This window comes from Pyrus communis, chromosome 10 (genome assembly GCF_041283825.1).
Source record: "Pyrus communis isolate YQ-2024b chromosome 10, ASM4128382v1, whole genome shotgun sequence".
In the NCBI taxonomy this organism is placed as follows: Eukaryota; Viridiplantae; Streptophyta; class Magnoliopsida; order Rosales; family Rosaceae; genus Pyrus; species Pyrus communis.
The window spans coordinates 17,583,960-17,589,959 of NC_142574.1; the positions used below are offsets into that span (position 1 = coordinate 17,583,960).

A 6,000-nucleotide genomic window follows, 5' to 3' on the forward strand; every position below is an offset into this window, starting at 1 on the left:
TACGGCGGTCCAACCATCCAACGACCAGGTTTCAAAAATTGGTGTGATTTTTATGTCCAACTGACAATGATGTCCTTATTAAATTGGAGACTCACATTTATTCACACAATTCAACCTTTAATATTAATAATACCTGAGTTGTTGACTACAACTTCTTCAAACTCCGTTGTTCATGGTAAGAAAATAAGACAAGGGGTTAAAGATAGAATTTATGACTAATCCCTAAATTTAAGCTTTTCTTATTTAAGATCAACTCAATCAAGTAAGAAATTATAATCAAATGCAATCAAGGGCACCACCAGATAATCTCTAGATATTATTTAATTAATAATTTCTGGATAATTCTTTCTTATTGCATCCAACGGATGGCACCTTGGCTAACTGGACATCGACGCATGACATGGCAATCCCTACACATGTGATTGACTATCTCCCTATAAATATCCATTATACATCAAATTCTGGTAAGCTTTTGCTACACAACTAAGCCCTAAACTCTTCTTTTTTTTAATAGAAACTGACTTGGGCATTGGAGATCTATTAGCCGTCCCTTTGGTCTTGATTAGATGTGTTTAATTATTTTGTAGGTACAAATTCATCCAAACTGAAGACGGCGGATTTTTTTGTTACCATAGATATATACTTATAGGGTCTCGTTTGGAATAGAGGGTTAGATTGGAATTGAAAAGTCACTATTATCTTGAAGATAGAAGTGAAAAATTTGTGATCAACTAGAAATAGAAGATGGATTATTCTAGAAAAAAAAACATATCAATTTCAATCCTTCCTAAAATAGTAATTACGATAAAGAAGTTTATTTTTTTCAATTTAATGCGTTAAAACTAAAAAAATCTTTCTCATTTACACCTTCAAGATACATTGAATTTGAAAAATTAGCCATTATTCAATCTTAGAACTGTTGTTCCTTTAGTTGGACACATGGTTCCATACTTAGCCACATTGAGGAAGCTAATCTACTGGTCCTTCCCACTTCATGTTTCTTTGGGACCGCACGTTATACGACATCGTTCAAGTGTAAACATATTAAGCTTTAGCTCCTTTGAGATTGAGAGGGAGGGTTCCATCATCCTCAGAGTTGAAACCTTAAGGATAACAAACATAGAACGAGTTGCATGTATACACTTCTCTCTCTTGCTACGTGAAATTATTGTGTTTTATACAATTATACTTAGTGCTTTTTGAAAGCGCTCAATCATATGATAAGAAAGATAAATACAAAGTTGTATGCAAAGACTCAACACCTTTTTACCACTGTAGTAAATAACCACTTGCAAGACATATACTTAATTGAATTTAAGAAAGACCACCGCCGACTAAACACTTAATTAATTTAAAGTTTAAACAAACAATGAGCTTGACTTGCCTTTTCTTCCTTAATTTGGTCAGATAGATACTATTCTATTCATGCAATGTTTAATATAGTATCTTCGTAACGTTTTATCTAGTCTCCATAAATGTTTGTACAAGAGAGAGGATACATCAGATAATTCGTGGTTGTTAAGAATTTGAATAAACAATTTGGAGTCTCCTTCAATAATTACATGTTTTAGTATTTTTTTCAAGAAATATTATAAAGACGTCTCAACTTTGACTTTTTTGATATTGTGGGTTGAATATTGGTTGAAAAAATTTGAAGGCACATAATGGAAGAAAACTATATAATATAACATCAAAACCAGAAAAGTAAAACTTATCTGAACGCCATTGCCGACATTCAAAACATGAGCGGCGACTGCAATTGCTTTTGCTTCATGCGGAAGGGACGACTGCTCTGCTCTCGGCAGCTGCCTGATTTGGTCATCATGCATATCCGTCGCTATCTAATCTGTCGCTAACTAAATGTGTCTGACCAACCACAAGTTGCACCAACGAACCACAGAATGTAAAAACTCATGATTAGTGTATTAATCTAAGTCTAGTTTAGTCTTACACTCTCCACTAACCACTTGCCAACAGTGGCGGCTTATAAATTAGGTTTTTTTTTTTTAATTGTTTTCTCTCTCTTTTATTTTTTTTTATTTTTTTATTTTTTATTTATTTTTGTTGTGGTTACATTGACCGTTAATGAACATGGTCGCAACTTCTCAACTGAAACATATTTTACGCATAAGTGACCGGTTCTAATTGCAATTCAAAGGCCAATTCAGATACTAGAAAAAACAAATTATATTTTAAATGTTATGGCAAAGTGCACCCTCCTTTTAGTCCTCTTGCTTGTTCTTGGTTGTGCATTGACAAGTAGTGGAAAATCTGTCAAAGCAGAGAACATTGGTGCTAAATCATGCGATGAATCGTCTGCCTCCCTCAACCGGAGCAGTTTTCCAAAGGGTTTTGTGTTCGGTACAGTTTCATCGGCTTACCAGGTATGCCTCTAGTTAAACATTTCATCTTTTAAGAATCTCATTAGATATGAATAATCTAAATTGATTTATATTTATTGTGAGTGTGAATTTTAGTACGAAGGTGCTGCAAATGAAGGTGGCAGAGGACCAAGTATATGGGATACATACATGCACAACCATCCAGGTATCTCTTCTGTTCTTTTCGTGTCCGATCAATTTGTATCAAAATTATCAGTTAATAAAAAAGAGAAGATACATTTTTTTGCGAGTTAGTTTGGATCCTATTACTAAAATTCAGTATATTTTGAGGAAAAAAATAATTAGAGAAGATAACTGACCGTAGCACTGGAGATGTGGCTGTTGATGAATATCATCGCTATAAGGTACATAAATATATGCTTTCTTGTAAATATTATGCCATATATTCTGATCGGGTTCCTAATTAAATATATTCTTTTGTTACAGGAAGATGTTGAAATTATGAAGGACATTGGCCTTGATGCTTACAGATTCTCGATCTCATGGTCTAGATTGTTACCAGGTAATTAGACCATCTATATACTTACTGCATTTACAACCAAGAAAGCAGGAGATTTACTTCCTTTTATTGTTATAATTGTTGTCCAACTCTTTTTCATCTAAAACTAATTTGTATTGTATTCGATCAGATGGAAAGCCAAGCGGGGGTGTGAACTACGAAGGAATCAAATATTACAAGAACCTCATCGACGAACTTTTAGCCAATGGTAATGTGTTTCCTATGAACAAAAAAGAACAATGCTTGACTACTCAAAGATGAGTAGGAATTCTTACTCAAAATTGTTCGTTGTCAATTTATAGAATTTCGTGTTTATAATCAGAACCGTTCATATTATAAATCATCCTTTAAAGTTCGCCTCTGCAAAAAATCAATTCAAACTAAAGTCGTTTAGTCATCAAACTATTTAAAAACAAATGAACGAAATTGGTAAAAGCATTACGAACCGTCTATGTATTTGTTATAATAGATTGACTAAATGACTTTAGTTTTAATTTATTTTTTACAGAGATATTCTTTACAAAGTGATTCATAGTATGAAGGGTTCTGATCATAAGCACAAAGCACTGTGATTAAAACACTAAGAGTTTTGAGTAGGAGTTCATACTCCTCTTTGAGTAACCAAATATTGTTCAACAAAAAGGAGGCTTAAACTAATAAATGTATGTTTTTATTTTGCTATATATGAATTGTTGAATATTGCAGGTCTAAAGCCCTTTGTCACAATCTTCCATTGGGATTTTCCTCAAGGTTTGGAGGATGATTACAGTAGTTTCTTAAGTCCTGAAGTTGTGTAAGTGAAAATTGTATGTGAATTTTTCAGTAGGATTTAAGTTCTACATTTTGATTTCATTTTTTCTGATTTTCTTGTGTAATATACTACAGGGATGACCTTCAGGACGATGCAGAGCTCTGCTTTAGAGAATCTGGTGACAAAGTTAAACATTGGATCACATTGAACGAGCCATTAAGCGTCAGCAAGAATGGTTATGCAAGCGGGAAGTATGCACCAGGCTGATATTCTAACTGGCTAAACTTAAATTGCCTCGGTGGGGATTCCGGAACTGAACCATATTTGGTGACACACCACCAACTTCTAGCTCATGCAGCAGCTGTAAAGTTATATAGAGAAAAATATCAGGTCTTGCATGCACCTGCAGTTTTTGAGTTACCACCACTAATTATACATATTTTTTGTTTGGTAATATTCAAATAGTAATCAAACGTTGATGCATATTGCACAGGAAACGCAAAAGGGGGTGATAGGGATAACGTTGAACTCGGATTGGTATGTGCCAGTTTCTGAAGACAGGAACGAAAAAGATGCAGCTACAAGAGCATTGGATCTTTCATATGGATGGTATGTGTGCATATATATGTGTGTGTATTTGTTTTGTAGATATTACATGCAGGATATTATTTGGACTGCAGATTAAGGAATCATTACTAATTTGATTAGTCTATCTCATATTTGTGTTCTAATTAAAAGTAATATTTGGAATCTTGGATTTAATTTTTAGGTTTATGGATCCCTTGGTGAAAGGTCATAATCCACACAGCATGTAAGCTCTTGTCGGAAATCGATTGCCAAATTTCACTAAAGAGAAATCCACGATGCTAAAAGGTTCGTTTGATTTTATTGGACTAAATTATTATTCAGGAACTTATGCAGCCAAATGTTCCTCGGCAAAATGATGCGAAACCAAACTACAAGACAGACGCTCTCGTTAATCGATCAAGTGAGCAGAAATACCAATCACGTTTTCTTCTTGAACTACTCTATATATATACTTACTAGGTTTTAAAACATGATGTTGTGGCAGTCGAGTATAATGGCGTACCTATCGGTCCACTGGTACGTATGTGTTTCTTTTTTTTTTTTGGTTGGATATAAATCCAGTACGGTTCATACTTTTAAACTATTTCAAAGAGAAGTACTCATTAGACTAACGTTCATGTCATGAGTTTTTTATGCTTTGACAGGGTGCTTCTGATTGGCTCCATGTTTACCCGAGAGGAATCCGAGATTTATCGCTTTACACAAAGAGAAAGTATGATAATCCACTAATTTACATCACAGAAAATGGTATGTTATAGCATCAAACATCAGCATATATACGTACATTTCAATATTTTTAGGGCCATCTCATTTGTAAAACATACTATGTATCCTAATCAGTATTACAAAATTTACATTTGCATGTTGTAGGATATGACGACCGCAATGATCCCAACATACCAATCGAGGAATCCCTTGCTGAAAAGAATCGACTACCTTGATCGTCATATTTATTATATTCATAAAGCGATAGAGTAAGTAGCTAAGTGCATAGCCTAATGAAAGCAGGACTTCTTCTCACTCAATTGATCAATAATTTCACTAATCCAATTGTATTTGATTCGGTATTTGAGCAGTGACGGTGTTAACGTGATGGGATACTTTATATGGTCATTGTCCGACAACTTGGCATGGAATACCGGATACACTATTAACTATATCAACTTCAAAAATGGGCTGAAAAGACATCCAAAAGACTCAACGGAGTAGCTAAAGAAGTTTCTGAAAACAGAAAATCATGAGGAACTGTAAACGTAATCAAATTTTTGTATCCACCATATCTTGTAGTGCTATATATATTTAATTTCTTGTGTATCTTGTATGTTCTCCAACGAAAGTGAACGAAGGCTTGAATTTTGCTAATAATGGTAGAATAAACAGCCGATTTGCCCCCTAAATTTTCACATAGCTTTTGATTTCCCCTCTAAACTTTTTAATTGGAAAATCAAGGACATAAACTAATTTTTTTTTTGGCCGATTTCCCCCTACGGTTGGTTTTCCATTGATTCCATCCAAATTAACGTTAACTCTTATCACGTGCAAACCACATGACTCTCCTTTGAGGACAAAAGCTTCACTTCGCTAGACTTTCAGACACAAAAGCTATAAATCACACAAATTTCCATAGGTCGACATTTTAGAAATAAAGGGTTTTCAATTCTTTTAAAGAACTAAGTGACCGAACTACCCTCACATGTTGTGCACATACTTCCATTGAATAGAAATTTGGATGGAATGAATGAAAAACTAACAGCAGGGGT

At 34.1% G+C, this 6,000-nt stretch overlaps 1 pseudogene across 1 annotated transcript; it reads left to right on the top strand.

Annotated features, from left to right (window-relative positions):
• Positions 1 to 2,075: 2,075 nt before the first annotated feature.
• LOC137730212 (cyanogenic beta-glucosidase-like) lies at positions 2,076 to 5,590 on the top strand (annotated as a pseudogene). The gene is made up of 13 exons (XR_015952573.1): positions 2,076 to 2,384; positions 2,478 to 2,547; positions 2,688 to 2,746; positions 2,829 to 2,904; positions 3,032 to 3,109; positions 3,607 to 3,694; positions 3,787 to 4,042; positions 4,146 to 4,261; positions 4,422 to 4,640; positions 4,725 to 4,756; positions 4,885 to 4,987; positions 5,111 to 5,214; positions 5,317 to 5,590. The product of XR_015952573.1 is annotated as a cyanogenic beta-glucosidase-like (transcript).
• Positions 5,591 to 6,000: the final 410 nt, after the last annotated feature.